The sequence below is a fragment of the Pelecanus crispus genome, chromosome 3 (assembly GCF_030463565.1).
Source record: "Pelecanus crispus isolate bPelCri1 chromosome 3, bPelCri1.pri, whole genome shotgun sequence".
NCBI classification, from domain to species: Eukaryota; Metazoa; Chordata; class Aves; order Pelecaniformes; family Pelecanidae; genus Pelecanus; species Pelecanus crispus.
The window spans coordinates 98,042,004-98,060,259 of NC_134645.1; the positions used below are offsets into that span (position 1 = coordinate 98,042,004).

The following is an 18,256-nucleotide window of genomic DNA, read 5'->3' on the forward strand; positions in this document are numbered from 1 at the left end:
CAGTACCCCTAACTAAAGATTACACACATGTACTCACACACATACATGCACACTCTGTGGGCATTCTGGGTTGTTTCTTTTCCAGCACCATTTCAATGAGATGACTATATCTCTTACAATGTGCTCCTAGGTACTTTAAACAGTCACAAACATTTTTTAATCTGGTAATTATAGTCATAAGTTTTTAGGAAGTCTTGGCTTTTCTGCCAACTGTGAGATTTTCAGTAGGTCACTTCCAGTCCTGGCATTCGCTCCTCAATAAAATGGGACAATGGCACTTACCGTTCCTTCGTAAAATGCTTTAAGGTCTATGACTGCCAACAACGCAAAGAACAAAGAACCATTTCTACTATTAAAGAGGTCTGACATGAACTATAAAAGTCAGAACATAAATTAAGAGCACATAAAATAAATTGCACTACAAAGAGAAGTTCAACAGTACATGTTTACATAGTAGCCATAGCAGTTCTTGTTCCAGTTGGGATTGCAAAATGGTTGCTATACTCCTACTGCAACTCTGAACAGGAGAGAAAACTTTGGACAACAAACAGAAAAAAACAATCTGCAAAAGGTCATCCATTTATTCTACAGAACAGTCTTATCAGGTTACCAAACTCTTAAGCCTTGAAATCAATGGGATTTTTCAGCACAAAGCTCTCAAGAGCGATTGATTTCTTAAAAATAAGCATATCCCACCAACAGAAAGAACTTTTTATGCATAAAGAGAAACTACGTGTGTATACTAGTGTGCTTGTGGGATGAAGGAAGGTCTTTAAGTGAAAAAGGAATGCTGTGATGTAAAGCATCAAGGTTTACTTCCCAGTTTTGCAACTTCATTTCATTCACAGTTCCTTTACAAAACACTGATGATCCTACTTCCCTATGGCACATGGCTTCTGTCGTAAGTACTGCCAATACTGTAGTGATGAGTACCATATGAACACAGATAAAAGGATGAGAAGAAAAGTCAGGAGATGTCACATCTGTCACCCTAAACTGACACCATTCAGCCCTCCTTTTGGGACCAATCAGTGGTCCAACTGGACATTTGATTTGCCTCGCTGTTTGTCTTCCTCACTTTTAAATCAACTAAAGTTCATGTTGTCCAAATATTTTTGTTCTTTCAGCAACAGACTATTTGCAATTACATGTGAAAAGTAATATTAATACAATAGTAAAAAAGCATAGTATGAATAAAAGCATTAACATGTAAAAGTTATCCCCCCACCACCCCCCAGTAAAACTAAGGTAGCATATTTACTGTTTATTATAGCAGCACCAAACACGTGGTAGCACTAGATGAATAACTGCACATTGCAGTTTGCTGTGCTCCCCAATTGCCCTTTGAAGACTAAAAGCTTTATCATATTCCCAGCTTGTAGAAACTGGCAGTGTCACATAACAGAAAGAAGTCATATTTTTGTTAATGGTACACTAAATAAAAAGAGTATTATTAGTGAAAGTACTTACATTTTCATCATAAACATCAAGGACAATGCTGTTATTACATATTCTGCTTGATTGATAACAATGTATGAAAGGCTTGGATTATGACAATTTTGCTGAGAGTGCAACTAATTAGAGTTACAATAAAACTACAATTCACTGTGTCATTTCCATCTACATGGTTATTCAATTTTTGGTTTGACTGGAAAGATTTATACCAATTACATAGTGTTAGTATTGATTATGACATTTGCTTATCAGAAAAGGTAAGATATTTAAGGAGATCATCAGACATAAAACTGCCTTCCCTTATTTCTTCTGTTTCGATCACATTTAAAACGATTGACCAGTGGACTTCTTAAAGGCTTTTCATGGCAGTACTTTTCTTCTGAGGCTCACAATCTCACTATCCTTTATATAAACATATTAATGGCTCCCTTCATGCAAACAATTAATACAAAAATATAAACCAGACACATACATATATGTAACTTTTCATTAGCATTTACACAGAGACTTAGAAAACTCTGACTTTACATCTGCAACTTGATCCTGCTGCTCTTATGGATGGTGAGCAATCAGCAGAGCAAATGAGAGAAACCACTTACGAGGTAGAGAATTGCTCCATCCCAGTAAGATCGTTATCTGATCTCCTACAAAAATAGCATCAGAAAACTTAAGACAGTCGTACCAATGAAAAAACACGCCCTATTTAAAAAGTGGTCATTTCACTGTAAGTGTGCCAAAGGCACTCTTGAATTTGTAATTTGAACTTTGCTGTCATGCACCAAGATGAGGATCAAACCTGGTTGCTGTGACAGTTTGCTTACTGCATGCCAAGGTGCAAGAACAAGAAAGTGTCTATTTTGTGTAGCTCAGCAGCTGGGTCATTTCTTAAGTAAGACCTCTTCTATCCAGGCAACTCTGCCGTGTGCCTCTCCTCTGTGCAAGAGGGGCAACAGGAAACTTTGCAGGATTCAGCTACAGGAGATTAAGGATTGGGGCAGCTGCAGCCTGCTACTGCCGGCCTTTGAGGGGGAACCAAGGAAAGGGCTGGGAGCAGAAAGAAAGGGGGATGTGCACAGGCTAAGTAGGACTCAGCTCACAACTTTACGTGTCTGTAGATGCTGTACTGGAGCTAGTCATGCCAGACTCCCTTTAGAGCATGTAAACAGACATTTTAGGGTGCAGTTCATTTTTACTATCTCAGATATTTATTTAAGGCTGGATAAGCCATGCACAGAAGTGTACATTTCTCTCTGCTGGCTAGAAAGCAAGCCTGAAGTGATGAACTGACAGCTACTTTGAGGACACCTACACTTGCTCAGACTAATCCCATTCTTTGTGATTACGGCTCCTGGTCTGCTGCTTTGAAGAACGGTGCCTCTCTAGTTGTCATTGGCAGGGTTCCTGCTCTCTACCACAATCCCTCTCCTGCTCCTGAAGTACAGCTCATACCATACAGCTGTATTGAAAAACCATGATGTGAGAGACATGGACACATGGGATACATGAGATAAGAAGGATGAGTGGGAATTAGGGGCTGGAAGATTTGTGCTCAAGTCTTTCTAGATGCAGCCTCAGATGTTTTTTTTTTTTTTTTTTGATCCAGAGCAAGTAAAGCAATGAAAGCAGCTGCCACATGCAACAGAATGGCGCCATGTAAATGAAACAATCCATGACGTCAAATATTCAGTCACCAGCATTTGCAGAGGAAGATTTGCTTCTGGACCACAATGACTAGGACTGAAGAGGACATTTTTGCCCTCTTCAGAGCATCCTCCTGCCCAAGTCAGTAAACTTTAAGTGGTATTGCAGTAGCCTGTTACAATCTGGAGGTGGCTACTGGGAAAAGTCACTCTTCTGAATATTTGGGGAACATGGGCAGATGTTTAAAAACACATGCTCCAAAATAAATGCAAGACAATTTAATGGACCTGGGATTTTGGCCATCGGCAAACTTTGGACCAGAAACTACTATGAGGCAGACTGGGAGAGCCTGAACCTTGGCTAAAAGGGGAACTTTGGGATCCCATCAAGTTTCTTGCCATTGTTCCCACGTTGGCCATAAACATGTCTATCCCCTTGAAACAGAGTATACGGTAAAGGGCTGTACCCAGGCATGGAGCATAAAAATGCTGCCTGAACAAAAATAAATAAAACTGTATTTGCAACTATGTAAGTGCTGTTAAAGTAAAACTGTGAACTACTACTCAAACGCATCACAGTTTCTATGTCACCTTCTCAGTCACTTTTTCTCCTGGATTCCCCAGTCAATGACAATGGGTCATCTGTTAAGAGCTGAGTCCTGACCTGGCTCTATAATCCCTGCATAAATATATCAAAGTTGCCTGTTCCAACAAATGCTAGAGAGGATAGCTCTCTTCTTGCTGTGATATGAGCCTGTTGCCAGAGCTGTAATTTTTTTTCACATCAGAGGAGAAATAAGTGCAATACAAATGCAACTCGGTTCTGCCACACCCAGGTCCTTGAGTGCTTATGCCTCAAAAGGACCATTACTGAGACTTCAGAGAAAGAGTTTGGTTACTAGATTAATCAGATCCTCTGTGTGACCTTTCTTAAGTGACCACTTCACAGTGCTGTGGAGTACCTCTACCTAGGCAGAACAATCTGGTTCTTAACATGGTATGCCGCTAAGGTAAAGACAAGTGACTCCCTCCAAATGTTTTCCTGGTAAATTATCCCTTTCCTACCCATAAATACTAAACTTCAACAGAGTACTTTTAGTATAGAAAAAACAAGCCAACCCTACTGTGTATATATACCCTGGAGTTTGTTTTCAATGCCCCTTGAACATCTTAGTCACTTTGGAGTCCAGACTGAAGAAAGTAGATGAGACTTGTCAAAGAAATCCCCCCACCCTGCCCTGCCCATGAACTCTAGACAAGAGCTGCCCAGGCGGGAGAAAAGATGGTTAGCAGGATAATTTGCAAAGGGAGAAGTGATGGGTAAAACTGATTTACTTTTATACATAAATCCTAGGTCACATCTATACCTGATTCAGAGTTTCAGTCTGGCCACACTCTGCGAGAGAACACTTTGCACCATCAAATCTAATCAAACGGCAGAGCTATAAATAAAGTCATCAACAGCCTTGTGAAAGCAAAACTAATCAAAACAGCAGCCCTGAGATTCCTCCCTGGAAGAGCTTTTCAGATATTTTAACCTGCTTTATAAACAGGAAATCTATTTGCATGGACCTGTGTTAAGATAACTTGTCAATCTGACAAGTTCTGTTCTGAGACCAGAGAAATCATTACAAATAAATGGATTCCCAAGACACTGATTTTTATCCCAAAGACACAAAAGCCACCACTAAAAAAAACAATTTTCAAAACTGTTTCACACTGATACTTTACAAGCACCATTTAAAATCAAAGTTCCCAGTTAACCCAAGCTTCAAAACTAGAAGCTGGCTGTCTCTTTTGGGCAGCCACCCTATCTTATCTAGCCATGAAACTTCTGTGCTTCACAGATCACAGAAGCAAAGTAAAGCAGAAAGACAACTGCTTCCTCTAGGCTTAGCATTAACCCCTTGGATGATTATTGTCTGACCGCACTCAGGAGCTGTAATTCATGAGGAAACTGGAGAGGAGGCAGCAAGAGTGCTCAAAGGAGAGTAAAGCAGGTTTCTCCTCTGTACCGACAGTGTGAAGAGGCAGTATCTCACATTGCCTTCTCATACAGAGTCCTCTGCCTTGCTTGCTTTCTTCTGTAATATCAAATCTTGCATTTTTCAGAATCTAGCAGGAATGGGTGGGCAATTCTGACTGGTCAAACTTCCATCACATAGGGAATTTCTGCTGGGATTGCCAGACATTTACAGCTTCCCAGAAGAAAAACATCCCATGTCTAAGATTTCTTGTAAAGCAATGCTTTTGAAGGTATCATGCACCAGAAACTGAATTTTAGCAATATGAAAAATTACTATATGGGTAAATGAAATAAACTGTATATGAGTGTCTGTCTTTGAGCATCAAGGACTTTTATAAATACTAAGTAATTTCAAAGCAATTCTCAGGTAACTTATGAGGATAAACACACAACAGATCATCAAAGAATACTGTAGTTTACTCTTTTGGTTCTTTGAATGTCTTAAGTCTATGACACTGCAGTTAAATATTTGTAGACCTCAGTCTGAAAATCTAAACAGATTGTCAAATTTTAGTAAATTCAAGCACGTTCAGGGATGAACCTTCCAACAGAGACCAGAGGATATATAGAGGCAGCACGTACTGTTTACTGAGGCATAAGTAAGTAACTATACTGAGGTCTGTACAACAGGAAAAGGTAATTCAACTGGAGTATTGCACAGTATTTTCATGCCTTACTTAGAGTAAGTTATACCAAATAACTGATATGCATAGCACCTAACACTGCAATAGAAATCAATACAGATTTAAACAAAGTTAACATTTTATACTATTGGTCCCTTTTGAAAGTTATATGACCATCATATTCTAAAAATTGCACACTTATCAAACTGAAGAAAAGCTGACACAACATTCAAAACACTGATGAAACTGTAAACATGTGCCAGAGTTGATAAAAATATTTGCACTTTGACAACAAGCCAATGACTTAGAGATACGAACATCTCTAACTTCCTGGGCTGTTTTCTTTCTTTGTCTTTTCTTGGCAATTTGAAGAAAATTTTGCAGATGAAACAAACCAGCTGGTCAACTAGAGTGGCTAAAAATCACTGAAGGTTTAATTTAAGCACTTGAAATAGCAGTACATGTACAAAGGAAAAGAAAAAGATAGTGTAAAAATAAAAAAAAAAAAGCATATTTAAATATAAACCTCTGCTAAATTTTCACTAGCCTTGAATGATTTCCTTAAAAAGAAATCACACCTGGTATGTTACAACGAAAGTCATTCATATGCATAAAGAGCAGTCATTTCCAGGGGATAAATCCCACTGCTCATAAGCAGCGTTTACACATCAAATGCAAGTGGATGCCACTGGAGAGCCGAGCTTTGTTCTGAAGAAGGACAAATTCATTGGGTGCCTCAATTCCTTTTTTCCCTTCTCTTTGTGTATCAGATTGGTTGGCAGGAAGCAAGTTTGGACTAGCAAGTAATATGATGTGCTCATTTTCATCTCTTTAACTTTGTTCTATTTTAAGACTTGCCAAAGAAGTTATTACTTATGTTCATTTAATTTACATGCCATCTAAAGTATGGAGAGGACTCTGGGCAATAAATGCTATACAATCAGAGATCAAATTCCTCTGTCACGCAGTTTATATTCTACTGCTGCTCCTTCTCTTCTTGGAAACAAAGTCAACATTGGACTGGCCAATAGCCCTGGCTAGTAGATATGCTGCCAGACTGATGCCTGTGGGAACAAGGCCAGTGACCGTCCCCATTTATCATCTGTCCTCTCCTGTCTTGCAATGCTGCTGTTATCTGGGTCTCCCCCAGCTGAACCCAACATTCCTTCATGATCTGTAAAAAGTATTGGAGGAGGGAGTTGCTTTTAGGACTGTACCCTAGGTGTGCTCAGAGAGAAGATATGCTGTGCAGGGTGGCTGTTGCCCAGACTCTTGTCTACTCATATGCAGAGCTCCTACATGGGTAAACAATGTACCAACATGGCTCTGCAAAGCTGGGTGAAATTTTTCAGCTGAATATTTTTTCCAGAAAAAAAAAAAAGGAAAAAAAAGAGGTTCAGTAACACTGAAATATTTTGTGAACCACTACCTGCTCTATTTGATGCTGTCAGCATTTTGTTTTAAAATGTCATTCATATTTATTCATATTTAAGGAAATACTCAAGCTGAATTGTGTCCTTTCAAGATGGACATTATAAGCTGTTAGATTTGAAATTGTTTTTCATACAACTTACTGACTTGCCAAAAAAATCTGAAAATTATTTTTTAAAAAATCCTATGAACATTTTTTTCATAATTCTACTGAGTTCTGCATATTTCATTGCTTATCATATGCAATTCAGAGTATCTAAGGGCCATTATCTATATTGCAGACTCTATTAGTTGCATTATAGATACGTATACAGACTTCTAATAAAAACACTAACCTCATCAGCTGCAATAAAAGCACCAAGCTTTATCATTATTGTTATTATTATCATCATCATCAACCTTGAAAATCCCTTACAAACATCCGTTAGGTTAGGTTTACTGCTTTTCATTTGGATTCTGTTGCTAACAGTTCTATTGCTAGCCAAAAAAAATTACTGAAAAATCCCTCAAAGCTCATCTTCACATTCACATGTAAAAGCGCTAAATAAGATTAAAATAGCATCTCTGAATCAAATGCTTCTTTGCATTCAGCTAAATGCACTTTTTTAAACTCAGCCCACCAATATCTTATCATCAAATGTATGACTACCACACATTTTTATTTAAATGTTTTTTTAAAAAAACTTTAAGATTTTTAAAAGTCAGTTTTATTTTCTAAAAGATCCAGAATTAAATAATTTCTTGCCCCTAATGGGAGTTAGAGATATGATACTCATATTTGAAATACTGTGCTGGAATCAAAGAAGAATCTCTGCCCATATTTAGATGCAAAGACCCACTTTGTCCTTGATTGTAGCTACATTGAAGCTACAAGCAAGCAAGCAAAATATTAAAGGTGACCTGTAAAAGAAAAGAGTGCAAAGAAGATTTCAGTTATGTGTTTGCAGGGAAGAATTAAGAATAGTTTTAAAACATTTTTTAAATTATTAAAAATTCTTCAGTTACATGAGAAAAATAATACAATAAATGGTTTGTAAGAAATACTATAATGCACTGGCCAGATTTTGAAATATTTTGATCTGCTTCTCTGGAACTCTGTGTTACGTTTCTGAAAAGTATCAGGGAAAAGGCCAGAGTGTGAGAATCTGCAAAAATTCAACAAAAAATGGTGACATTAACAGAGTCCGGAGCAGCCATTTGAGTAGGTGATTGCACATAACAAGTCATTTCTGCCCCAAACTTCATCTAGACGCTTGGAATAACCCTGTGAAGGAAATACTGGAGATCCAGCTATTTCTATTCTTCCCAGTTTTAAACGAGATAGCCTGTGTTCCTAAATCAATACTTAAAAATTGAATGACTTGTTTCATGCTGAACAGGCTATCTCACGAAAATCAAAGTCTATGTTAGTTAAGAAAATGACTGCTTTGGAAAGGAAAAAAAAATAATTTCAGGTCTATCAAAATTAAGCTGGGTCATCTGACTCTAAATAAAGGGGGCTTTATTCTTCTGTGAGACAGGAATTCATTCCTGTGCCACAGAATGAGAGTATTTTTCCGCTGGATGAGTGCAGGTGCTCTAAACCTTTCTACAAAATCTCACAAGTTCCAGAAAGCCACAAACTGTGGACCTGATCAGGCAAGAATTATATGAAGAGTAATAAAATTCAAGTTTACGGCTGATGTTCTCTTACAGATAGGCATTTATGTAGAAATATTTAATGTGAAGATAGCAGATTTTTTTTCCCTCTTGATAGCACTTTGGCATTGCTCTATTTCCTTCTTCTGTCATAATTTTCATATTATTTCAGCTCAGTATTTATACTTGCACAAAGTAAAACTTGTGAATGCAGTGCGAATCAGATGAAAAAGCAAATAAAAATCCTCTTTAAACAAAGCTCAGCTAAATACAGTCAGAATACAGTAGGTCTTTCTATAAAAGATTTCATAAAAAAATACAATAGAAACATAACAGTGAAGCTACACTTATTAAATACATTCGACATGTTTTGAAATTACAGTTCCATAAGACATGTATTTCACAACTTAGCTAAAATCAAGATTATACTTTTGGAAAGGAATAAATTCTCCTAAACTCCATGCTACTTATATATTTGAAATAGCCCAAAGTACAGATATTACTGCAGTAATATCTCTGTTAAAAAAAATCTAGGGAGAAAGTGCAAATAGACAGAAAAGCAAATGAATACTTTTGAGTACAAGTCAACCAACTACATAACAGGAGACAGTCAAAATTTATATTTCAGGAAAAAGGAAAAGAGCCACAGGTAGCACTAACTCAACACTAACTCAACAGAGCAACGGGACTTTGTTTGAAAATACTAGCCCTTATTAGGAAATCTTTTGGAAGATGAGTAACTGGAACTGAATTATGTTTCTATTAAGGGTAGTGAATTCCTCAGCTAGACAGCAACAGTAAATAAAAGAGAACACGCTTACATTCACTCAATAGTTTCAAAGAATTAAGTATCATTACTAGAACAAAGAGTTCATCTTACAAAAATAATCAGGTCTTTTTATTTTTTTAATATTCTTCTTAGTCCATTTCTTTGCTTCCCCCCCTCCTACTGCAGAAACATGTGGGTGCATGTGGGATTGGTATGAAGCTTTTGCTGGGTTCAGGGTGGTGCTCTTTGCTGCCAGGGTGTCCAGTTTAGAGCCCAGATCCTGTCACCATCCCTAAGGCACCATTCCCATCCCTGCTGCTGCACTACAGTCTTTTTTTAGATGGGCTGAAAAGAGAAATCCATCTTAATGTCAGTCTCCCTCCATTCTTCTTTTTGTGCAACAGAGCCCTTGTCCTCGTAGATCACCACAAGTATGCAAAGCAAGCTCTAATGGCCTGCTCTGGGAAAAATAACAACGTGGATAGGAAAGACTCTCATGGAAATAATACTGAACAGCCAAACAAGGCTAATGTGTGAGCTGCGGGGCGGACCACCAGACTTCTGCTAGGCTGCAGAAAGTTACTTTTCAAGTACACACAGTCTAACATAAAGGAGAAGATTTGCAAAGTGTGCAGACTTAAGGTAACAAAATGGAGGTATCTGTAGGTAAGGAAGCTCATGTGTAAATGCTAAGCATTCTTGCAGAGATAAATGCCTAACTGAAACAAATACTTGGAAACGCTCCTCTACAACACAGTGAACAACAGGTGAATTATAGCATACTAAACTAAACCTGTGAGTAACTGTATAGCTGTAAGACTCATGGCAATGCTGACTTCCAAGATACTTTTCTGAATCTACCATTAGAAAATTTGAGATCTCGCAGCATTTCATCTGGATGAACAGGAGATGGCAATACAAAAGAACAACATCAGAAAAGAAATCCTATGAAAACAGCAATGGGATATTATGGTAGATAAGCAACAAAAAAAGGGCTGTTTCATCCCTAGCATGCTAAATGCTGTAACATACCTCTTTCTCTCTGTTCTGACTGTTAGAAACTTTATTGTAATTTTGAGACAAATACAAAATTTGTTCATAACTAATTTATACCCATTTGGTTTTATACCACAGTTTCTGATGGTGTTGCCCTTTAGCTTCAAAAACTCTTCTGCCTTTTTGAGGTTTACTCTCATTGCATTCTTACAGAACAATCATATCCCTGTTCAGCCTTCATTTTTATAGGCTGAAGAAATCAGGCAATAAATCATCATTCAAGGTCTTGACTCCCACAAACACCCAGCATTCATTTTCTTGAACGCTGAGTGACCAGTATTCCAGATGAGCTGTCAGCTGTGCCTCATTCAATGATGTCAACATTTTCTTAGCTCTCCAAGGAAACACCTTGCCTGATGCACCCAGGATAGCATTTGCCTTTTCCCTGGCCAGATCTTATACATAGCTTACATTCGTCCTGTGATTTTTATTGTACTCATGTCTTCCTCCTCCTCCTCCTCTTTTTTCTAGATGACACCTCCCAGATTGCATCTGGAAGTCTTCATTAGCCATTCTGAAAAGAATGATCTTGCAAACTGCGGTATCACATTTTGTCCGAGTTCTATTACTCTGGTCCTCAAGTTCATCAGTCCCTCCTCTGTATCACCTGGAAGTGACATACTTTCCAAATCTGTATCATCAGCATATTCTAGCAGCATACATACTACATGTCATTAATATATTAATGAGGTCTGCCTGTGGTTTTTGTCTTAGAAACTCAAGCAGTAAGCACTCTCTGGTTCTTGTTTTAATAAAACCAGCTGACGCCTCCCTCATAACCAGTTTCTTCCTGATATCCAGTATGCCTTACTGATCTCCACGCTTTCCATCCAGTCTAATGATAATAAATGATTTATTGAAGTCTAGATAAAATAACTCTTTTGAACTTTTGTCTAGCACAGCTTTCTTATAAAATAAATGTAATTTTTTAAATAAGCACAATTTCTTTTACTACAGTAATAATAAAAAAAAAACCTCAGAGGTTATGAGGTAAAAGAAACATGCTCAGAAATGCATCCTTGTCATTGTTTATAACTAAGACTCAATCAATCAAAATGAAATGTGAAAAAAATCCCAAAGCCTGACCACTGCAAGAAAAGGTTGTCACGACCCTTGTAAAAAAGTAACAAAATTATGGAAAGAAGCAATGGCTTTCTCAAGAAAGACAACAAACAACTCCTTATCCCAAAGGTCTCCACCATCCACCATATTTTATTTCTGATTTATTATCTGTCTTATCTGTCTGTACTAGCTAGACCTGTACAAAATACCTTCTTGTATCATGAAATTACTACAAGGATGGACAGAAAATTATCCCTGCTGGCATTACCAAAGACTGTGAAAATGAAAAACTGAGATTTTTTTTTCTAGAAGTCTCTACTCTGACATGATGTAGCTCTGAGCCTGGAAGGTTGCTTTACTCTGCTTAATTCCCATGTTTCCCAGGCAGTGTTATTTTTACCGCAGCATAGTGGTGCTTGCTAACAGTCACTGAGTACCTCCAGCAAACAGTCATATTCTCCATCATTAGAGAACATTTTGTGTAATGGATGGGGTTGTCTTTTCTAAACATTTACCTAAACTTCGATCATCCAACAAAACCATGAGAGAAGGCCTTCTTAAGATCAGTCTTAGGAGGTGAAATGTGGGGCAGTCAACCAGATGAAGAACAAGTGTTCTTAAAGCTAGAGTGAGCACACACTAAAGGAGCACAGCTATGTGTGGAGTACAAGATTATCAGGACTTCACTGCTCAATGACAATTTCCTCACTTACATGATGGTATCTTTTCTGAAATCCAGAATTTGGAATTTAATTCAAAAGAACATACAGAAAGCCACTTATTTAATGGGAACATTACAGGAAATTACAGAATAAATACTACAGCAGGGAAATCCATGTGAGGACATGTGCAATTTTTACATAAGGAAGTATGTTATAAGATTCTCATGTGGTTTCACTCAGGTTCCCAGTTACTTCCTGAGTGAAGCACTTAAAGATTTCTTCCAAGTGTCCAGTTCACAGATGCACACAAGTGAACAGAGTCTTTTTTCACTCTGTTTTTACCTTGTGACAATACTTGATTTCAGCTCCACTTCATGGTACGTAACCTCTCTCTGAAATGTTAATGCCTATAGCTTCATTTCAGGTTGTTGACGTTAAACTTCACAATCAGGAGATGGACAGCAAATAACTTTGGTTCTTATGCAGAAATATCTCATTGTGGTTCATGCCATAAACACGGCAAGGTATTTCCATTTAGAAAGATGACCCGGTATCAATGTAATGTGAGACTGGACAAGCTCCCCATTCTTCCATGCTCCTTAGCTCTCCTTCTTTGCATCTCTTCCACTCTCATCTGTTTTTAACCAGTAATGGGAACAATACAATATCCCAGGCAAAGTCTCACCTTTATCTTATATGAGACCACTAATGCTTCTCAAGCAATGTCAATGGAAAACTAGTCAGAATACTGATGTTAATGGTGTTGAGCACCTTGGAAAATGGAAGTAGTCTCTAAAGAACTCATATTCAGAAAAACCAGACCTCATGTCTCAAAAGGCTCGTCAGTTGCATCTCTGGTAGTTTTGTTCACATTTATGTCAAAGCTGGTATTTTCAGCCTTTCTGTCTGTACTGGTTATCACGTTTTCGATATCTTAATTAGGTAAACACTTCCAAATTATTTTGTAATCCCTTTATAAACTCTTACTCTCAATGCTTTTGAGAGAAAAGTTGGCGTCCATTAGAAGTGGCTAAAGAGTGAAAATCCTGTACGTCCTTCAACAAAACAAGCAAAACCACAGCCAGCCGTCCTGCCCATTTGCCTTCAAGAGAAAAATCTGTCTTGCTGACCCAGCAGACAATTGCATCAGGCTGAATACATCACAGAGGTGTGACACTACCAAATCTCTGATAGCAAGATGGGGAAGATCGAGTGTCAGAATGGTTGCAAAGCACTGTTAGCACTTAAAAAGAACAGGAAAAGTGTGCTCCTACTAGCAGATGACCTTTCTGAACCCTTATCTGCTGACCAGGGGTTAGAAAGCAAAAGGGAAGAATCCTTTTGCCTTCTTAAGGCACAACTCTGCATGTACCAGGAGAACTGAGAGGGATCCAGGGATGGGAATACTTCTGTTTACCTGAGATTGAGCTTCTCCTTTTCTCCAGAAGTCATCTCACTGGTAATAACCCTATCATTGCCTCCATCCGCTTTGAAATGCGTTATTATGTGTCTGTCTACAGTATAAATTCTGTAACAAAACTCCTTCCTCCTATAGCAGCAGTTTTTCTCTCTTTCAAAACAAACCCAGAACCCCAAATCAAAATGCAGTATGATCTATACTGCCCTCAGTCACTCATTGGTCGGGAAACTATAATACAGGAATATCTGTAGGGGAACAGAGTGTTGTATCACAAAATCAAGACAATAGATGATGATTTCCTATCATAATCTATTTTCCTATCATTTTCCCGTGATGTGAAATTTAGTTGCTGTGATTATTTAGAAAATCTGCAGTTATATATTTATTTCATATATAAGTGTATGTATTTATTTACAAAAATTAGTCTGGCAAAGAAAGCTAGAGAAATTGGATTATAACTAAAATTATACAGAATATGCCTGGAGCTATTTTCATTCTTCTGTGGTCTTTCTGGGGGTTTGCTTCTTTTTTTTTTTTTCCTTTTCTTTTCTTCTTTTTAACTGTGATAGCATAAGCAAAGCTGAGTTTTCATTAGGAATACTGCCAGAAGATTACAAGCTTTTTTTGATGAACTATAAAATCTATCCAATTTGTGGGCACAATGAACAAACCATAGTAAGTAAGGATTTTGTTATTTCAATGACCAGTTACTAAAAGTATTATGAAATCTTAAACATAATCAAAAGGAAGGTGCAGCAGAAATATATACTTTTCCTTGCAGATTTACATAAAAATAGAGCACGATTCTTTCACTGTCAATCTTATAAGGCATATATTCAGAATAAATATTTTCCAACAGCACTGAACAAGGATGCACCAAATAATGTGATTACTGGTCCTTCTAAATCTAAAATGCAAGTGGATCTGCCCAATATATGCAAAGAGGTCCATGTGTGTATATATAGACATACATGCATGCACAGGCTCACACACACACTCTCCTTTTTCAATTGAAAAGAAAATCAAGTCTTAGAAATAATCATAGAATCATAGAATCGTTTAGGTTGGAAAAGACCTTTAAGATCATCCAGTCCAAACATTAACCTACACTACCAAGTCCACACTAAACCAATCAAGGGTAGACTAGACTAAACCATGTCCTGAAGTGCCACATCTACCCGTTTTTTGAACGCCTCCAGGGATGGTGACTCCACCACTTCTCTGGGCAGTCTCTTCCAATGCTTGACTACCCTTTTCGTGAAGAAATTTTTCCTAATATCCAACCTAAAACTCCCCTGGCGCAGCTTGAGCCCATTTCCTCTCATCCTATCGCTAACTACTTGGGAGAAGAGACCAACACCCACCTCACTACAACCTCCTTTCAGGTAGTTGTAAAGAGCAATAAGGTCTCCCTTCAGCCTCCACTTCTCCAGGCTAAACAACCCCAGTTCCCTCAGCCGCTCCTCATAAGACCTGTGCTCCAGACCCTTCACCAGCTTTGTTGCCCTTCTCTGGACACGCTCCAGCAACTCAATGTCTTTCTTGTAGTGAGGGGCCCAAAACTGGACACAGTATTCCAGGTGCAGCCTCACCAGCGCCGAGTACAGGGGAACAATCACCTCCCTGCTCCTGCTGGCCACACTATTCCTGAGACAAGCCAGGATGCTGTTGGCCTTCTTGGCCACCTGCGCACACTGCTGGCTCATGTTCAGCCGGCTGTCAGCCAACACCCCCAGGTCCTTTTCAGCCAGGCAGCTTTCCAGCCACTCTTCCCCAAGCCTGTAGCGTTGCATGGGGTTATTGTGACCCAAGTGCAGGACCCGACACTTGGCCTTGTTGAACCTCATACAGTTGGCCTCAGCCCATCGGTCCAGCCTGTCCAGGTGCCTCTGCAGGGCCATCCTACCCTCCAGCAGCTCGACACTCCCACCCAGTTTGGTGTTGTCTGCAAACTTACTGAGGGTGCACTCAATCCCCTCATCCAGATCATCAATAAAGATATTAAACAAGGCTGGCCCCAAAAGGGAGCCCTGGGGAACACCGCTCGTGACCGGCTGCCAACTGGACTTAACTCCATTTACCACAACTCTCTGGGCTTGGCTACCCAGCCAGTTTTTTACCCAGCAAAGACTACACCCATCCAAGCCATGAGCTGCCAGCTTCCCAAGGAGAATGTTATGGGAGACGGAGTCAAAAGCTTTGCTGAAGTCCATAGCTACTTAGTAGCTGTTTCATATGCACCACTGCTATTTTTGTATAAGATGAAACCTGTGCAGTATGCTAAAAGCAAGAATTATCTACAAAAAGTCAAATTCAGCCCTTATTGACCATTTCTTCAAATGAAAAAAAGCAAGATGGAAGTTAATTTTATTGGTTTTGAAGACATTACTAAACTAGAATTTCAGATCTACATATTCCACAAAAATATAGAAACTCTGATTTTCAAGAAATATCTGACCTTTTGTTTTATTTCTGATCTTCTATTTTGAGTTTTCAGAAACAAATAACTGTATATGGCACACATACCTGACCTACAATCATGCAAGTCATAGGAAAAAAAAATTTAACCTGACCAATTCAGGAAAAACTATGGAGTCTACACATACATTTCTGTTTTTTTTTTTTTTATACTTTCTTTAAAATACATGCTGTTTGTCAACAGCACACCTTCAGTTACTGAAGATCTGTAGCATAAGTTCATACCTGGCAGCACTTTTTGGAGGCCCATACACTTCCACACCAGTTTTAAAAGTTCAGAATTTGGGTATTAGAATGAATTTTCACATAATCAATTTTAGGACCTAGTTTATATCATATTGTCAAAACAGATTTTTTTTTTTTTTAAATTCTCAATAGTGGACACATTTTTAAGTTACTTAGGCACAATATATTAAAATCAATTACCTTTTTAGATTTCTCCTCCCCTCTTGTATACTACACTACAGAAAGAAAGGAAAGTGGGCCCCTGATTTAGGGCATGAGTATTTAGTCTCCAACAACGGATTTTCTTTGGAAAATCTATCAAGTCTCATGTATATATTGTTCTAAAAAATGCATTAACTCACCTCACTGATTTCTGACATAATTTAACTAAGAAAATAGTGACTGACAAAACATGTCACATTTTATTTGCTCTGCTTATACCACAGAGAGTAGTGTTTGCCTGAGCCATAGTAAGGCAAAGTAAATATCATTCTCAACTCTGTTTTACAATCATGAATAATACATAACTGTACTTTCATATTTGACTTGCTGTTTGAGTTTCATTATAACTTTAGGTGCTCCATTCCTTGCAAAATTCCTATTGTTTTGAAATTTACACCAAGCAAAATTTGGAGAGCTATAGTATCTTTCTATGAAGAATGGGAACAGCTGAGCTTTAAATAGATAATGCTGAGAAGTTTTTGGAGGTCACAGTTTAGATTTAAAGTTATTTACTAACGTCACTGAGAAGAGTGAGTTAGGGCTCATGCAAGGCGAATCATGCTGTGTTTGGTAGCCCCCTGTGCTTTCCTCTTAGGCATATAGCCCTGGTTCCTGGTCAGAGCTGGACTACTGAGTAAAGATGGAGCAAAGACTTGCTCTGTCACAGCAGTTCCTACTTCCATGAGATTCAGGAGCTAGAAAGGAATGCCAGATCAAACCACAAAACCATTCTGTAAAATACTTAAAATATTTTGTTCTTTATAGTAAGTGGAGTAAAACAACAGCCTAAAATCCTTTCTATAATACAATACCACTTTTTATTACTTTAAGAGCACATCATTGATTCTGATGCATCTGAAATAACATCTTACTGTATACAACTATCTATATTCTAGTCTAACATTCAGGCAGAGTGCATTTTTGAGCAACATAATATTAATTACAATTTTGGGCTTCAAATACACTTACTACATCTATCATTTGGTCCAACTGCATGATTATATGCTTCCTGGCTTAGAAGTCATAAATGAGTAGGGTAGGAAAGTATTACAATGTTTTTGTTAAATCTGACCAAGCTTTACATTTTGAAAGAATCACTTCTACTGCTCATCTGGCAATAAAAGAAAACCAAGGGAAAAGGGTGAGATATTTGATGATATAAATAAACAATATTTTACTTACCTTAGTTTAGTTCACCCTGATTATGTGAGAGGAGCACTGCAATACGCGTGCATTCTATGCTAGGCTGAAGCTTTTCCTCTTTCTTTTCATTCTTTTAGTAAGAAAGAACCCTTAGGGTCAGGTCCTGCTCCCACTGAAGACAAGAGCAAAAGTCTTCACTGGCGTTCAATAGGAGCAGGACATGGATTTAAAACATTTTTTTTTTTTCCTTTTGTATCTTTCTGTGTGAGCTTTTGTTCCTTCAGGCTATGCAGATATGAAGCTTTTAAGATTTCTGAAGTCGCAATAAAGAGTTCCTAATGAAGCATCATGCTGCCGTCTAATTTATCTGAAATCACTGACCCCAGTTTGCCAGTGTTGCTTTTAA

At 38.1% G+C, this 18,256-nt stretch overlaps 1 protein-coding gene across 1 annotated transcript in view; it reads right to left on the minus strand.

Moving 5' to 3' along the window:
• Nucleotides 1-18,256, minus strand: part of LOC104038321 (regulating synaptic membrane exocytosis protein 1) — a 190,511-nt gene that overhangs the window by 23,751 nt on the left and 148,504 nt on the right. The window lies entirely within an intron of this gene.